Source organism: Saimiri boliviensis, chromosome 6 (genome assembly GCF_048565385.1).
Source record: "Saimiri boliviensis isolate mSaiBol1 chromosome 6, mSaiBol1.pri, whole genome shotgun sequence".
Taxonomy (NCBI): Eukaryota; Metazoa; Chordata; class Mammalia; order Primates; family Cebidae; genus Saimiri; species Saimiri boliviensis.
In genome coordinates, this window is record NC_133454.1 from 105974134 (window position 1) to 105992953 (window position 18820).

The window sequence follows — 18820 nt, forward strand, 5'->3', positions numbered from 1 at the left end:
AAATAACAACATGAAAACAATTTTAATGAAAAAAACCCCAAACTCTATATTTTTTAATGTTTATTTTATTCTCAAATTTATTCTGAGCCAATATGAGTGACCATGGCCTGAGGAACACGGTCTCAAGAGGTTCTAACAAAGTGTGCTTAGGTGATGATGTTACAGTTTGTTTTTACACATTTCAGGGAGACAGGAATTGCATGTAAAATCACATCAATACATGGAAGATATATGTTAGTTTGGCTTGAAAAGGTGGATCCTCTAGAAATGAAGGCTTACAGGTTATAGGTGACTTATGACATTCTTCAATTTGTAATTGGTTAGAAAAGTTAAGTATTGCCCAAAGACTTCAAGTCAGTAAAAAGGAACGCTTAGGTTAAAATAAGGAGTGTGATGTTGTGTCATGCTGTACCAGAGTCAGGTTGAAAATAAGCCACATTATACCACCTTAACAACAAAAACAAGTTTAATAAGATTTTATGGGTTCTAAGCTGTGATTTAACCCTTTTCTTGCATGGCCTTTGGTCTTGTTTATAATTTGATATTTTCTTGCAACAGAGTCCATTCTGTCAGTCTCATGATCACTATTTCACATTAATGCTGGGGTCAGTTGTTTCTAAACTCCAAAAATTTAGTTTGTCTGACCTGCCTTACCTTTATGACTTTTCAGGTTTCTCTGAGATTTCCTTAGCCAAAGAGTTCAGTTGAGGCTGGACACAGTTGAGACTTACTCCTGTAATCCTAGCACATTGGGAGGCCGAGGTGGATGGATCACCTGAGGTCATAATTTCAAGAACAGCCTGACCAACATGGTGAAACTATATTTCTACAAAAATACCAAACTTAGCCAGGCATGATGGTGGGTGCCTGTAATTCCAGCTATTGGGGAGGCAAGAGAATCATTTGAACCCCAGAGGCAGAGGTTGCAGTGAGCCAAAATCATGCCATCCCACTCCAGCCTGGGTGACAGAGCAAGACTCCATCTCCAGAAAAAAGAAAAAAAAATGAGTTCAGTTGATTGGGGAGCCTGGATTTTATTTTTTATTTACAATAGATTTAGGAAAAATTATTTATATTTTTATGATTGGTGTCATAAATAATTTGTCCTAAGTGTCTTTGTTATTCATAGTGAGCCCCTTGGACCACATTTAATAATTGATGCTAATGAGGTGACTCATTGTAGACCATTTGAGACACGGGGCATAATGACCTCTAGAAAGAGGAGTGCTAAACACTGAGTGCAACAACAGCAGCAATTAATCAACCAATCCTGACTACATAAAGAAGCCCAGTAAAAATTCTATACACTGAAGCTTGGATGAATTTCATAGTTTGCCAATAGTCCTAGTCTAGTTTGTATTGCTATAAATAAATATCTGAAGTTGTATAATTTATAAAGAAAAGAAGTATATTTTGCTTATCATTCTGCAGGCTGTATAAGAAGCATAGCACGAGCATCTGCTCCTGTTGAGGGCTTGGAGGAGTTTCCTCTCATGGCAGAAGTCTAAGGGAAATAGACATCACATGACACAGGGAAGTAAGAGAGAGGAGAAACATACAAGGCTCTTTTTAACAATCAAATCTTTATGGAACTAATAGAACAAAAACTCACTAATGGAGAAAACAGCACCAAGCCATTCATGATTGATCTGCCTCCATGACCCAAACACCTTTCACCAGCCCCACCTCCAATATTGGAGATTAAATTTCAGCATGAGATTTGGAGAGGACAAATATCCAAAAGGTATCATTGGCTACACTTGGAGGGTTATACATCCTGAGGACAACGGATACTTTTTATTTGAAACCCTGTCTTTTCCTTTGGCTGGTTTCAACGTATTACTTTTCTGTTATAAGCTGTACTCAGTGTATAACAGCATTCAGTGGGTTTTGTGAGTTTTTCTAGCAAACTAAAAGTTTGTGTTAAAGTGTTGGATAGAATTGAAGTATGGAGGACTGTGCCTTCAAACTTCATAATTTGGCTAATTCCAGGTAAGTGACCTTAAAAAAATGTGGAAAACTAATTTATTTTATTTTATTATTATTTTTTAATTTCTCAATGTTAATTCCAGGATGCAGAAAGCTCTGTATACTTGCCTTCAAACACTGAATTCCTGTAATTGGCTGAAATTTCTGTTTCAGTAAGAAAATACTAATATTAGAAATTATGTGAGATATTCAGAAAAAAAGCCTGTTCTTATTCAGAACCTCACATATGTTTATCGCTCTTTGATAGTTTATTAATTCATATGTTTGTGAAAACTCTTAAAAGAAGTTAAGGGAGGAGACATTACCCACCAGAATAAAGTTAAGCAACGACTTACTTAATATAAAGCACTGATGATAGAAGAAAAGAAAAAGAGAATATACTTAAATGAATAAAATTACTCTACATTTAAATTTTGGATTATAGAGAAAACTCTTCTCTTACTGTAATGAAGAAGCCAAGTCTGTATGACACAGTGAATGTCCTCACACTCTTTTATCAAATTTTCAAAATAGACATAAGTCCATCTCCATGAAACATCACAGTCTTTCAAGTTGAATGAGTTATATGAACTGATATAGGTATGGCCATAAGATCTTGAAGTACATTGATAAGTGTACCAGCATGATTGAAGATATTGAAATGACCTCGTTGTCTGGGGTGATGCCAGAAACTCTTTGTCTCACAGTCAAGGGAATTAAGGACCCAGAAATACTGAGGTTAGAGCAGATGTTTAAAAGGCAATAGAAAGAGAACAGCTTTCTGCTGTAGGGGGGCCCTTAAAAAAGTTGCCATTTCTCAGTGAAATGTAAGGGTTTTTATAAATGAGCTAGTGGGGAGGAGGTATCTCATCCACATAAGGCACAAAAAGCTGGTTAGGACTAGGTGTGTCATCTGCATAGGGCACAAATCTCTGGAAGCCCCCACCCCAACCTTTTATTGGGCAGGCAGGTCCTTAGCCTAAGTTATTCCGTGTTGCTTATCTTTTCTCTACTGCACATGTGCTTGGCGGTGGCCGAACCCTGCATGGTGGATGTGCCTGGCCCAAAGTAGTTCTTCTTATCGGTGTAGCTACAAGCACCTGGCTCCCCTCCCACGCATGTAAGCTTCCTTATCTGAGTATGTCCAAAAAAGGAAAGGAATGTGCTCACTGGGGCTCCCAATGTGCTTACTGGGGCCCACCATGTGTATCTGAAGCTTTCTGATTACCCAGCAGGCTCTCCTTCTGTGCTGGAACTTGCTTCCTTATCTGTTTGCAGCCAGATCGTTGAAGCTGCTCTTTGCTAGAAAGGGAATTCTGCTGAGGACTCTTTGCCCTATCTGCCTAGCTGGTTTCTTCCTTTCTGCTCTCTCAGTATGAAGGTAAGGCTGTTGAATTCCTTATCATCTTTGTCACTTTCAATCCCTTCTATATAAAAGAGTTCCAAAATAATCAACTTTGCCACAATAAGGGCAGCTATATATTTATCTAGCTGAGATAATGATTCAACATTCCTGTATTCTTTCAGATACTGACATCATGAACATTTGGGAGAGAGAGAACTGCAAAAATTCCACTCCTGAGCTAACCTGAATGCTTTTGAGGAAATGCTAAATATTCCATCTTCTCTGTAGTAACAATGAGTACATAAATTTAGAAAAAAAAATACTTTTTTTGCTACAATGTATTTATGTGGCATTTGATATATTCAGCTACACATTTAAAAATACACATCAATCATCCTGCTAAGCAACCTATTTAAAGTGTTAGTTTGTAATACCAAGTAATGCCTGTTGGTGGCTAAGTAAGTACAGATCTTTCTACCATGGTTGATCTCATAAACTTTATCCTAGATATATAATTGTTTACTTTCTGATAGAACTTAGTTTCTAATGCACCAGAATGATTCCATGTCTTTGGTATTTAAGTTATCAGTCTGTGGATGTTCTCTAGTAGTCTCTATTTTTAAGATGTAGTAACCAGCCAAGCTGTGATACTCAAAGTATGTATGCAGTGAATTTACCTTCTGTATTTGAATTAAATTTTTCATAAAAGGAACCAACATGATTATGCTGAAATTTCTGTTACCCATAGGAAGATATTTTTATTTAAATTATCTTCTCAGTAAGTATCAAATAGGCCACATTCATTTAATTAATGTTCCCTCCATTTCATTAAGTTAAAGAATGAACACTTTATTAGAGAAACACAGATACTGAGACAGTTCTATTTTCTCTGAGAGATTTGCAATAGAAATATGGAACAGCCTATGTCTCCATTTTTCTATCCACTTCTTCTGAATAAACTGCTACTAAACATTAGATAAGTTTTCAAAGGAAGATGTCAGCTGTGTCTATTTTATTTAGATTTTTAAAAATGAGAGTTTTCCTTAGATTCCTCAGAATGCAACAACTGAACAAACTATATATAGGAGTAAATAGATTTGAAATCACTAATAAAACACCTAGGCTCAATCATAAAGAACATTGTGTTCTGTAAGAATCCAGAAAGGGAAAACTAAGAAAACTTTTTATAAACCTGTAATTTTCTCTTATTTCATTTTTCAAAAAAGATTTCTATATAATTGTAAAAAGAGTTTAAATTACAACCACGTATGTGAAAAATGATGAGGACCGGTATGAAATACAAAATGCATTTCGAATTATTTTTTAAAATCTTCATAGGATATTTAAAGATGATAACTAATACATATTAAATATTAGAAACAAAATAGAAATTAGAAGATCTAAATAGACTCAAGCAGCTCTTTTAATTTTTCATGCTCCATTTAATAAAAATAATCTGCCTCTAGTAAAGAAAAACTCCACTAAAAATTAATTGTTCATTGGAAATGAATGGTAATAATGTCTATCATTGAACGTTAACACACACACACACACAACCACACTGGATGGTAAGAGAAAAGTGTTAGTGAGTTGTATATAGCAACACTTAAAGAAGAATATTTTCTATCATCTTATTTTTTTCTGTTTTCTCTTTCATATAGCATCTCCAGTATATGTCAAAAATAATTATTTACATCATAAATTACTTGTTGCATCTTTTCTTAAAAACAAAATGCTGACCAGGTGCAGTTGCTCATGCCCAGCATTTTGGGAGGCTGAGGTGGAAAGATCACTTGAGTTCAGGATTTCAAGACCAGCCTGGCCAACATCGTGAAACACCATCTCTACTAAAAAATACAAAAATTAGTCAGGTGTGGTGGCACATCTGTAATCCTAGCTCTTACTGAGGCTGAAGCAGGAGAATTGCTTGAACCTGGGAGGCAGAGGTTACAGTGAGTTAAGATCATGCCACTGCACTCCAGCCTAGGTGACAGAGTGAGACTCTGACTCAAAAAAAAAAAAAAATAGTTAATTAAAACTATGATCCATGGTAAGTTTGTCAAAATAGGTAATATTTTGTTGTGAGCAGTGACAATGGGGTTGCTATGGATCTGATTAATTCCATTTTTTAGTATATGTAACAAGTAACACTTCAACAGACTTTAATTCTCACATGAGATAAAAAAATGTATTTGCCATTTTGGTAAGTTTCACTTAGAATCAAATTTTTAATGAACATTTCCCAACCAAATAATGATTTTTTTATTTCAGATAACTTTTAGCTAATTTTACTTAATGTATTGCCGAGATGCATAATATAAACACATTGACCATTTAGAGTTATCAATAACCCATAAAGATATATTCTCTTATAATTTAAATCAATTTTAATATAACAACTAACTCACAGCCCTTTAACAGTTACCAAGTTATAGAATACATTTTATTTTGCTTCTCATATCTCTCTGAGGTAAGAATTCTTCATTTCGTTTAGTTGTAGGTGAGGAAACAAACTGTCCAGAAAAACCCATAATAACTTGCACAGGATCATGTGACCAGGATGTCAAAATCAGACCTTTGACTGTTTCTTCCATTATTACATGTTGTTACATATTTGGCATAAGAAATTAAGCTCACATTATAATTTGACATGATTAATTTGTTGACTGGGTTTATATGAGTTCATTCACTCTTTCAACAAATATTTGTTAAGCACTTACCATACATGTGCTTAGCATTATGCTAGGAGCAATGATACAATGGTAGAGATTGTATCAAGATTATTATTTCATGGATATAAAGATAAGTAATGGGATAACTTAAATGCAATAACTAAATACTATAAATGATGTGTCTATAAGATATATGCCCATATGGTGGCAAAGGAAAGAAATAATTGTATGTTCCTATTAAAGTCAAAGTAGGCTTAACAGGGAGAATAACTTGAAATGAATCTTGGAGAAATAGGAAACATACAAAGAGCCAGGAATAAAGTTGTCGGACAGAGGAAATAATATGTTCAAAAGCAGATTGATTTTCTAGTTGGTTTTATTAAGGCTTTCAAATTGTCTTCAGAAAAGGCATGCTTATTATCTACACTTAAGACAATTTATTCCAACTCAAATTCTACCTCATTTCTGCTGCATTTGGCACCCTACCCATAACAGCATTTACTTAAAACTCACTACACACCCAGAACTACTATAAGTGATTTCACAAATGAGTTTTTAAATTTTAAAATTAAAATATATTTCATTTGTATACTATTTGTTTCACATTTGACAGGTGAGAAAACTAAAGATCAAAATGCTTAGGTAATTTGGGAAAGTTAGTGTATCAAATAAAAACACAATGCCACAAAAAAAAATTATACTTAAAATAACAAAAGGCAAAAGAGGACCACAATCCAGGCAATGCTATTATTAAATCTCTGCTCTTAATCTTTACATTACTTTATGTTCTTTTTCTTCCTTACATTGAGTGTTATCTGTCCATTTGTTTGGATTTTGAAAATACCAATCAATTCCTTAATGCAGAAAAATATTTTGTTTTAAGGTAAATGAATACCAAACTGACTTCAGATTTCATTAATTTATTTTTATTGGGATTCTTAAATGGGCAGTGACATTATAAGTAAAAAAAATGTTAGCCAAACAAAATGATTATTTCACCAGAAAGCTAGGAGCAATTTGGATTTGACCAAATTACTTAACCTGTGAATCTGTTTCCTTTATATAAGGAATGGAAGTTGCAATACCTGCTCCATTGGGCACCTATGATTCCTGACTAATCAAAATTCCTTTACTACAATCATACAATTTCAGAGGTTTTTTATTTTATTAATCTTACAATCGTAAGGTAAAATACAAAATAATAATGTAACATTAAAGAAATACAAATAACATTCAGCTTTCCTTGCAATTGGAGTAATCTAAGTTCTGCTAAACACATGCATTCATACAAGACATTGATCTGAAAATGAGCTATTGATGGAATATACATCAGAGACAGTGGCGGAGGCAACTTGGTTCTGAGGTCCTCAGCAGAAGTTTAGTTACTAGTTAGTTCTCACCAAGCTTGAGTGTTTTCCTGCAGGCTCCGCCTTGCCAACAATTCTGGGAGCCTTCTGATACTCTTTAATGAATCTGTTCCTGCTATTGCAGATCGAGTGAATTCTATACTTTTCAACCAGATGATCAACACACCTAGTTTTCAAAACAAGGTATAATATAAAGTTCTTACTACAATTGCAGCACATGAGCATTGCTCAGCAAGTGGTGGCTCTTGATTTCCAAATGTAAATTTCTGCTTTGGTGTTATAACAAATATCTAGCAAATCTTGTTAGGTAATAACACAGTTTATGAATTATTTTAACCAAATTTAAAGTATCCTCTTAATTTGTGTTTTCCTCAGATAATATATTGAGTCAATTTTACATAGACCTGGAGTTCAATTTCCTTTTTTTTTTTTCTGTTTTTTAAAAGTAGCAAATTTTGGAATACTTAAATAGTAAATAAATAGGTCTTCAAACTCATTAATGGCTTTAGCCTAGATTTTATTAAATTTTGCACAATTTTTAATGTTACAAATCTCAGATAAGTGTCAAAAATCATTCTGTCTCTAAGAAAGTAAATCATGTGTGATGATCTTAAGAGCAATGGCTTGTGTTACGATTTTTTTTGACTTATTATGACATTGATATTCTAGCTGGAATTGTCAGAACCAACTCGTAAAAAGGCTTTGGAAATATTGATGATGTTGGCGTGTGAATAAAGTCCCATATGACACAAGTGATTTTTAGCCAGAGATGCCTAATAGACCTTCGTGTATTTAGTTCTCTCTTTTTTTTTTTTTTTTTTTTTTTTTTGATATGGAGTCTCGTTCTGTCACCCATGTTGGAGTGCAGTGGCACGATCTCGGCTCACTGCAACCTCCATCTCCTGGGTTCAAGCAATTCTCCTGCCTCAGCCACCCAAGTAGCTGGGATTACAGGCACGTGCCACCAAGCCTGGCTAATTTTGTATTTTTAGCAGAAATGAGGTTTCACCATGTTGGCCATGATGGTCTCTATCTCTTGATCTCGTGATCCGCCCGCCTTGGCCTCCCAAAGTGCTGGGATTACATGCATGAGCCACTTAGCCCAGCCTTTTTTTGGTATTTTTATTAAGCAGCTACGAGTATCTATCTCGTGAAAAATTCCTCTACGAACAAAAAAATGTTTTTTCAGAAATAGACTGCTACTTAAGAAAATAAACTCACAGGAAGAAGCATAGGTTGTAAATGTACATCCACATATCTTAGAGAAGAAAGGTAGCATTAATAGAAACGTCTCTTTGAATTGGGCAATAGGTCATACAGGAGACAAAAAACTCAGGAAAACTGAGGTCCAGAAAGCCCCTAATGATTGCAGGGAATCTTTATGTGATTTGTCCTCTGTGAGGATGAGTTGCTTCAAAGGAGAAGTATGTCTTCTCTTCTTCTTCCTCCTCCTCCTTCTTCCTCTGTTTAGGTTTGTGATACCAAAAATATATTTATGTAAAATAAGTAAAAACACTACAAAATAGTGTCTAGGTTAATTGGCATATTTCCTAGGTTCTGCAGATTGGAGAATTACAGAAGAAAAAATTAATAATTACATAAAATATTTTCTTGGTTTTTTCCTCAGGTTTTTACCATTATTTTTACTGACTAGATATGGAAACAAATGTAGTTTCAAAGTGTCATTCTTTAAAAATAACACAAGGAACTATGCTTGTTATTTAAAAAGTATTTATTCAAATATTTATTCAGCATAAATTATGTGCCATGCAATGTGCTAGGCAGTGAGAGCTGAGGCAAAGAAGACGTGTGTCAAATAAATGAGCATAACTAAATAAGCATAAAACTGTTTGTGGCATTCAGAAAGCATGTTGAAATTGTTCAAAAACTTCAAAATGCCTTCCTGTTTTTCTCATAAGAAGGTTAGTCCTAATCAATATGACAATCTCTTCTATGGTACAATACTTTATTGGTTTTCAATAAGTATCTGCCCATCAGGTTGCTCTTACCTTGTGCTATGCTGCCTACATGAACATGTTTGTTGTTGGTTCTGGGTTTGTTGTTGTTTTTCTATTTGGTGCTTTTCTTACTTTTATTTTTAGTTTTCATTTTTAATTGACATAATCATTGTACATAGTGATGTTGTGATACATATAATGTATTGTAATTAGAACAGTGTTATTAACATATCCACCATCTCATTTATCTTTTGTGTGTTAGGAAAATTCAATATCCTCCTTCTTGCTATTTGGAACTATATATTTTTATTAGCCATAGTCATTCTACAGTGTTATAGAACACCAGAACTTACTAATCCTATATATTTGTAATATTGTATCCTTCAACAAATTCTTCCCTGTGTGCCCCATCCCACCCCCACTGCCTCCTAACCTTCCTAGCCTCTAATATCCTTTGTTTTATTTCGTAGATGTACCTGATGATGTTTTGTGCCACATGATCCCATTTTGCTGGAGTGAGGATGTCTTATATGAAGGCAGACCCTTTATAATACACCAAGTTACTTGTAAATAGAAATTGGTAAACTTGAAGCAATAGGTAGAAATTGAAATTAAAAGTCATGAAAACAAGTCAAGAAAAAGTAAGGATATAAAGAAAATGTATAAGGTAGAGTTGTGAGAAATAAATGGTGAAACTTATTGGAAGGGAAAGAGGAAATGCACATTCAAAGAGAAACAGAAATGCCATTGGAGAAAGACCATGTAAAGAAGAAGACAGAATGGAAAAATTGTCTATTTACATCTACCTCAATTCAGGATGACTTCAGCTACTGTCATTGGGAATCCTCAGGATAATTATTCCTCTAACCCTTGCTTTTAAAGTAACTTGAAAAATATCCTTGTTTCTTTTAACATGAAGAACATAATGAAATCGGTTCCATGAACTTTCTAGAAATTTTGTCAAATACAGAATTTTGCCATTATTCCTCTTTATTATAGCAAAAAAAAAAAAGGCAAATGGAGGCTAGCTGAGGTATAAGATATGTTTAGCAACACAGCAAGAATTAAAATATAAATCTTCTGCTTCTTGCCAATTCTCCTTTAGGGATACATACTTAGTTGAAATACATTCTTAGAACTCTGTTAATGCATAAAAGAGCTCTCTGTTTTTCTAGTTGTTTGGGTAATGTTACACTAATTCAGAACAATTATAACTTGTTGTCTAAGATAACACATGGTGTTATTCTAAATAAATTTTAAAAACCCTGCATTAGCAATTAGCAATATGTGCACTATCTTAGAACTAAACAATAATCCATTTTGCACTAAGATACAATCTACTCTCTGAGGGCTTTCCTTATTTGGCATAATGATAACTATTTGCAAACAAAGATAAAAAGTTATACTTCCTTTTTTGCAATAATAACCTATATATCTTTGCTTGCTGAATTAACAATTATTTGAATAAAGTAAAATTTGTTTAAACACAGTGTGTATGCTAAGTAATATGGAGTATTTAGAAACCCAGAAACTCTTTTTTGAATCCATAGGATTTATTTTACTAAATCCATCCATGAATGGAGTTTTTCTTTTTCTGGAGTCACCAATATAATCCAATGTGGTATTTATTGGTGGTAATACTGAGTTGTCTGAAATAACCAATAAACATTGAAGAGGTTTTCAACATGAAAAGCCCAGTGCTTGTCAAATTTGACAATAGAATTTGTTGAGACTCTAGGCCTTATTTGATTCATATGTAACATTAATCCAGTTGAACTTGACATGATAAGAAATCATATTTGTTGCCTGTTTGTATCCAGTAGGGACCTTTTTATTTCTTTGGAAATGTTTAGAATTTTTTGCATTGTACTTGGTATTTTTAAGCTCAGTCAGAAGGTATGGCTTAATTTTTGTTCATGCTTCTTAGCATTTAGTGGTCATATTGAATATAATAGGGAATCTCCAGTTCAGGGAAAGTTATTTTCTATTACGTGTTTAGTAATTTGTTCCTTAATTTAAAAAATATTCCATTGTTTTTAAATTCATGTGATACAGATGGGCAGATGGATAACTTGGACTTCCCTCCATAGTATTATGTCTTTATGAGAGAAAAGTTTACATTTTCTTCCAGATCACTCCATTGGTATTAAACACTGTACATTATATTTTTGTGAGGTTTTTTTTTGCTTCGAAATAAAGGATTTTAAAAGTTTAAACTACAGAAGTTTAAACTTACATTTGTCAGAAAATTTTTCTTGTTTTCTGTTGTGTGTGTGTGTGTTCGTGTGTGTGTGTGTGTTCGTGTGTGTGTGTGTTCGTGTGTGTGTGTGTGTGTGTGTGTGTGTGTGATTTTACAGATTTAAATAGCCTGCTGACCAGATAATGCCACTTCATTCCAGCCTGGGTGGGTGACAGAGCAAGCAAGACCCTGTCTCAAAAGAAGAAGAAGAAGAGGAAGAAGAAGAAGAAAGGAGAAGGAGAAGGAGAAGGAGAAGGAGAAGGAGAAGGAGAAGGAAGAAGGAAGAAGGAAGAAGGAAGAAGGAAGAAGGAAGAAGGAAGAAGGAAGAAGGAAGAAGGAAGAAGGAAGAAGGAAGAAGGAAGAAGGAAGAAGAAGGAAGAAGGAAGAAGAAGAAGAAGAAGAAGAAGAAGGGGAAGGGGAAGGGGAAGGGGAAGGGGAAGGGGAAGGGGAAGGGGAAGGGGAAGGGGAAGGGGAAGGGGAAGGGGAAGGGGAAGGGGAAGGAAGAGGAAGGAGGAGGAGGAGGAGGAGGAGGAGGAGAAGGAGAAGGAGGAGGAGAAGGAGAAGGAGAAGGAGACGGAGACGGAGAAGGAGAAGGAGAAGGAGAAGAAGAAGAAGAAGAAGAAGAAGAAGAAGAAGAAGAAGAAGAAGAAGAAGAAGAAAGAAGAAGAAGAAGAAACAGCCTGCTAAGTATCTAGCATACCTTCTAATTTGTTAAAAAAAACTTTTAAAAGTTATTCTATTTTAAATATTTTCACCGTGACAAATTACTAGATATTTTTATCTTGGGGCTTTCATTACATCAGCTTTCTTTAGATATCATAGATGTCTTGCAGTTCATATCCATTAGGATAGGATTAAGTGTTAAAGTGAGAACAATCTAGTTACACAACCAAAAATAGTTTTACATTGATTTATACTGTTAAAATTTAAATTTTAAATTGATGCATACTATTTGTACATATGTATGAGGCACATGTAACATTTTCATACATGCATAGAATGTATAAAGGTCAAATCAGAGTATTTAGTAAATCCATCACCTCAAACACACATTGTTTGGTTAGCATTGGAAAGTTTATACCTTCAATAATTTTTTCTTTACTCTTCTCTACCAACCACACCTCACCCCAATGCCTTTGGACATTCTTCTTCACTCATCAGGATATCTGTAACTGATTCAGCAGGTTTCTGCTTAAATTTAATTTATTTGATAAAAACTTACTGAACCTTTATTCTAAGTTATGTCCCCCTTATGACCCTTAGGGCATTCTCCACCTTTCTCTCAACTCTTCAGATTTTAATTGTTTACGCAGTGCAAATCTTTAGTTGGCCCAGGGTGTTTACACAGTGCAAATATTTAGTTGGCCAACATTGTGCGTTGCGTTATAAGGAAAACCCATGATCAATGAAAACTTGCATTTCTTATGATGAGCAGTATACATGCTAGCTTTTTGCTCCATAACCTATATCTGTCTTCCAAGACTGTTCTCTCTGTATAGGTTTTTGAAAAGAGTCTGAAAAAGAGAACATTCAGTGCGTGCAGAATTGTGAGATACTCATAGAATATTACCTTTTCTAACATACTAAAATGTGCAGAGTAAAAAAATTACCTAAAATCAGCAATAATTAAATTATTTTCAAACTTTTCCATAGACTCATTAGATGTTATAAAACAATGGAATTATGTGGTAAACTAGACACTAAACTATTTTTTTTTCTTTTAACTTTTCTTTTTTTTTATTGCATTTTAGGTTTTGGGGTACATGTGAAGAACATGCAAGATTGTTGCATAGATATTATAAGGACACATGCACACAAATGTTCATTGCAGCACTGTTTACAATAGCAAAGATACTAAACTATTAAGGAAAAAGGGCTTTGAATGCATTATGTCATATCCATTTTGGAAATTTACTGATACAAAATCAACATGAGAAAAATGAACAAATATTAAGTAAATAAATAAGTATGGGCATATGTTTCAATCTTGTTCATTCTTATATTCTCACAGACTGCTGCATGCTGCTAACGTACATATAAGTTCAATAATTGAATGACTCAATAAATTATAACCCATCTATACTAGCAATATATGCATCAGATAGTGCCAGAAATACAAAGTTATTTCTATTACATAGCAACATCAAATTTAATCTATAAGACTCACTTATATCCTAGAATTCAAATTTTTAAAACTAAGCTTTGTGCAGCCCTGATTTTTTTCTTTTATGTTTATTCTACATTCTCATCACTTAGAAGAGTCCCTAAGACATAGTATGTACTCAGTGTAATTGCTGAGAAAGCACTCAATTTATCTAAAAACACTTTAACTTTATTTACCAGCAAAAATTTTTCTGGTACCCTTTTATGCTGCAAAAATGAGGGGATGCTTATATAGGGCTGGTGCCACTTGGTGTCTAACACATAAATACAAAACAGAAACTCACTTTATGATAGTTAAGAAAGTATTTTTTAGGTTGATTCCTGGTATAAGACATGGTAAAATTATTTTCAATGAAGCAAGAAGTCCTATATTTAAATCTTATCAAAAAGATATCATAGCCTCAGCCTATCTCATAAATAAACCTAGGCGAAACAAAGGAAGAAAGAGAAGCAAGCATGTAACTTTCCACTAACAGTTTCAGTGTTTATGATATTTATATGAAGTTACTAGTCTGAAAAAAGTTTCCCCAAAGTTTCATTTTTTAATGATTTTTTGGGGAGAGATAGGAAAAAGTTTTAGATACAGGGCAATTATAGATAAAATGAAAAATTAACCTATAATATAAGAAATTTAATTTTTTCTTATTTAACTTCATATTTATGATTACATTAACTGATTTTGTGACCTGATTGTCTCAAGTTAAATCTGAGAAGTATTTAATGTACATCTATGTCCAGTGTCTGTTTTTCTTAAAACTGGCAATAACTAAAGTCACTAACATTTCTTCAGTTGCAGATAACTAGACTCAACTCTGATCAGAGTTTACTCTTTCCAAAGACTTCTTTTCCCTAGGTATCCAGCATTTCTAAAACAAATGGGGGACCTCTTAGTATAATACTTTTTTTAATGAACACACAATATAATGTTAGACAAAAAAGTTATTAAGGGTAGAAACTCTTCCTACAAATGAAAAAATTTCTCAATTTTGCATATTCCCGTCACTTCAGGAGAGTAAAAACAAACAAAAAATACCTTAGATTTATTTCAGTCTGTGGCACAAGCATCCAAGGTTCATCGTGCTGTCTAGATTTACAGTTAGCTATTTGACTTCGATTTAGAGTTCCCTCAGAACAGAATATGGGAAAAAGCCCCTGATGATAAAGTTATTGCAACTTGAACTTCACCTGGAAGGACTTTCTATATTGTGTTTCTATTGTTTAATTTTGCCACCATCATTCCTTCCACTCTGAGAAGCTGACAAGCAACTAAGGAAAAGAAAAAGACTGAATAGCTCCATTTATCTTGTGCTACCAGCACAGAGTTGCATTGTGATGATAAATGGACACCAATAAATCTGTTATGGACAAAAAGCACTGGCACGTGAGTGTATTTTCTGCTCTTCTTAGAATCAAAGAAGAGACGAAGAAACAACAGTATTGACAACAATAACAAGACAATCATGTACACACACAAACTCTGATTCAAGCCAAGAAATGAGAGCCACACAGCTGTCTTTCCCATAGGTACGTGGGAAAAGATCTTCAATAATCACTCTTTTAATACATAAAGTCTTTCTTTGTTGCTGAAAAAACAGTTAATCTTTAGAGACGGGCTTTATACATCTAAGCTCTAAAACAAATCTCGGTTTGAGGAAACATTAAGCTCTAAATAATACATGCTATTTACTAACAGTATTTTTAATTTCTTTTTGTAGCTTACATGATATTGAGTGATAGCTCAATAAAACCATAATCTAAATGAGTAGTTTATGCTGACTAAATAAATCCATCTTAAAATAATTTTTATGTCATTCTAAAATTTAATTCTGGTTTAGGCTTGTGTTTCAAAATTCAGAAATAAATCCATAATGCCTTTTATATTCATTGACCTTAGTCATCACAAGTTATTCAATTATAGTTGACCCTTGAATGACACAGGTTTGAACTTCTTGGGTGCATTTACATGTGGGGTTTTTTCAATCGAATATGTTATTCAGTGTTCATAGAATACAATCTGTTTACACAGAGGGTCAATTTTTATATACATGGATTCTGTAGGGCTGACTGCAGGACTTGTAGATAAGCAGATTCAACTTATCAGAGTTCACTCTTTCCAAAGATTTCCTTTCCCTTTCTCCCATATCCCACCCAGCACTGAGTTCTGTTAGTTTTACCTCATGACAGCTTTCAAATTTGTGCACTCGTTTCCATCTCTCCCCACCCATGTAAGCTGAAGCTCTTACCTGTCCTGCCCACACTTCTCTAAAGTCTTTTGAATGGTCTTGCACATCTCCTATCTTTTTCCACTTAAAATGGGTTGTTTCTTTCAGGAGACAGACCCTACATAAATAGGTTTTGGCAAACACAGGGATTCTGGAAAAAAATCCCCTGTGTATACTGAGGGACAATTGAATTCAAGAGAATCATGAATTAATATAAATCTAAACATCACACTGTATGTTCCGGGCTTTCACTCCTTTCCTAATCTCCCCTGTTTTCAACTATAGTGTGCTGTTATAATAGGAACTCTCAGAAAGACGTTAGCAAATTCCTCTATAAATCAAGGATCTAAATGTCAAGGATATTTCATTTTTGTGGAGAGATTTTTTTCTTCTTCCCCTCCCCCCAGAAAAGTACTTGCTTGAAGTTCTCTCAAATAGAAAGCAGTTCTAGTCCCACAGCCCATATAATTTAGATTTCAAAATAGGTATCTATTTTCTTTCCTCCTCATTTTCTATTTCGGGCTTTGTCCTCCAAACACCTCACAAGGATATTTCCCCATATCAGTTTCTTTGCAAGTCATACAGATTATCTAGGTAGCAAAACACATAGATAGAGAAACACACAAATACACACACATTTAGAATAAAATTAGACTCTGTGATCTGAATGTTTGTGCTTTTCCAAAATTTATATATTGAAGTCCAATCTCTGATGTGAGGATATTTGGAGGTTGGACTTTCAGGAGGTGATTATATTATGTAGGTAAAGCCCACATGAAGGGGTATAGTGCACTTAACAAGAGAGGCCCCAGAGAGCTCCCTCAGTTTCCATCATGTGAGACTGTAGCAAGAATACCACTGACTGTGAATCAGGATAGGAGCCCTCACTATACATGGAATCCATCCATACCTTGATGTTGGAATTCCCAACCTCCAGAGCTATGCAAAATAAGTTTATGTTTTTTAAAAGCCACCTAGTCTACAGTAGTTCATTATAATAGCTGGAGTACACTAAGACCCCAGGTGAGATGGTATCCTCACAAAATCCAAATTATAAACTGCTGGGTATAAATCACTAAGAGCTGGGATACCTGCATATTATCAATATCATTTTGGCATGAAGCAGAGAGGAAAATAGTGTATCTGACTTAACTGATAAAAGAAAAAAAAGCTCACATATTCATCAATGGATAAAAAATGTGGTATATATACATAATGGAATACTATTCAGCCATAAAAATAAAGAAAATCCTGTCATGTGTGACAATCTAGATGAACCTGGAGGATGTTATGTTGAATGAACAGGCACAGAAAGACAAATACCGTGTACCATTCATATGTGGAACCAAAAATAGTTGATCTCGTAAAAGCAGAAATTAATGGTAGTAACCACGGGTTGCGTGTTTGGGGAGATTAGGAATATGCTAGTCAAAGGACATAAGATTTTAGTTAGAAGGGAGGGATACATTTATGAGGTCTACTGTTCAACATATTGATAATAGTTTGCAATATATTGTATCTTGGAATAATAATGCTAGGAGAATAGATATTAACTGTTCTCACAAAATGATAACTATGTGAGGTAATGCATATGCTAATTTGCAAGATTTAGTCATTCTACATTGTATATATGCTTCAAAGTAATATTCTACATGTGGTAAATACATTTTTAAAAAACTATGAAGCGTCTGAGATTTTACTTGCAAGCTAACATGTTACCATGTTGACATGTTTCACAGGGGCTGGAAATAGATATGACACTGCTGGGTTAGATAAAGGGGACATAAAATTGACATATTGTGTTATTTCTTTTTGACCTGCCTTCCAACAGGATGGTGCCTGCACATAATGAGTTGCATTATAGGGACAACATGTGATCATTGAAAACTTGCATTTCTTATGATGGGCAGTAAACATGCTTGTTTTCTGCTCCATAGGGAGGCATCTTTATCTGTCTTCTGAGACTGTTCACTCTACATAGCTTTTTTCAAAGAATCTGAAAAAGGGAACATTCAGTGTGTGCAAAATTGTGAGACACTCATAGAATATTGCCCTTTCTAACATACTAAAATGTGCAGAGTAAAAAAATAATACCTAAAATCAGCAATAATTAAATTATTTTGAAACTCCTCCATAGACTCATTAGATGTTATGGGATAATGGAAATATGTAATAAACTAGATACTAAAATATAAGGGAAAGTAGATATTAAAATATGTGAGGCTTTGAACACATAATATCATGTTTGTTTTTGAGATTTACTGATGCAAAATCAACATAAGAAAAAAAAGAACAAATAGCAAGTAAATAATTAAATAAATTTTGGCATATGTTAACACCCTTGAAATCATCACCACCTTTCATATTATGAAAATGTCCATCATTTCCAAAAGTTTTATTCCATCGCAGTTTGCTATTTTGTGGATTTTATTCTGATTTGTATTACATCCTTTCTTCTGCTTACTTTGGTTTTCCCTCACATTTGTTTTCTAGTTAATTAAACTTGAATGTACAATCATTAACTTAGGGCCTTAAATCTTTTTCTATTACAGGTGCTAAGTGCTATAAATTTTCCCTTTAGTGCTGCATTAACTCATGCCTACTAATTGTGAGGTTGTGTATTCATTTCCTTTTAGTTCAAAATACAGAAAAATAACTTAAATTCCATTTTTATTTCTTTTATAATCCATGGGTCATTGCATTGTTTACCTTTTATGTATATTTGGGTTTTTCTAGATATTGTATTACTGTTGAATTTATAATTTAATTTCACTGTTTAATTCCATGCTTTACACACTTTGAATTCTTTAAAATTTGTTAAGACTTGTTTAACAGCCCAGAATGCAGACAAAGTTGGGGAATATTCTATATACAAATAAAAATAAT

At 33.9% G+C, this 18820-nt stretch overlaps 1 long non-coding RNA gene across 3 annotated transcripts; it reads left to right on the forward strand.

Moving 5' to 3' along the window:
• The first annotated feature begins 3237 nt into the window (after positions 1–3237).
• On the forward strand, positions 3238–11503 carry LOC104650541 (uncharacterized). Of its 3 annotated transcripts, XR_012518154.1 has the most exons (4): positions 3238–3349; positions 3496–3771; positions 7477–7535; positions 9781–11503. It is a non-coding gene; the product is annotated as an uncharacterized LOC104650541 (long non-coding RNA). The 3 variants fall into 3 exon arrangements; XR_012518153.1 differs by having other exon boundaries at positions 3496–7535; XR_744148.3 differs by lacking the exon at positions 7477–7535.
• Positions 11504–18820: the final 7317 nt, after the last annotated feature.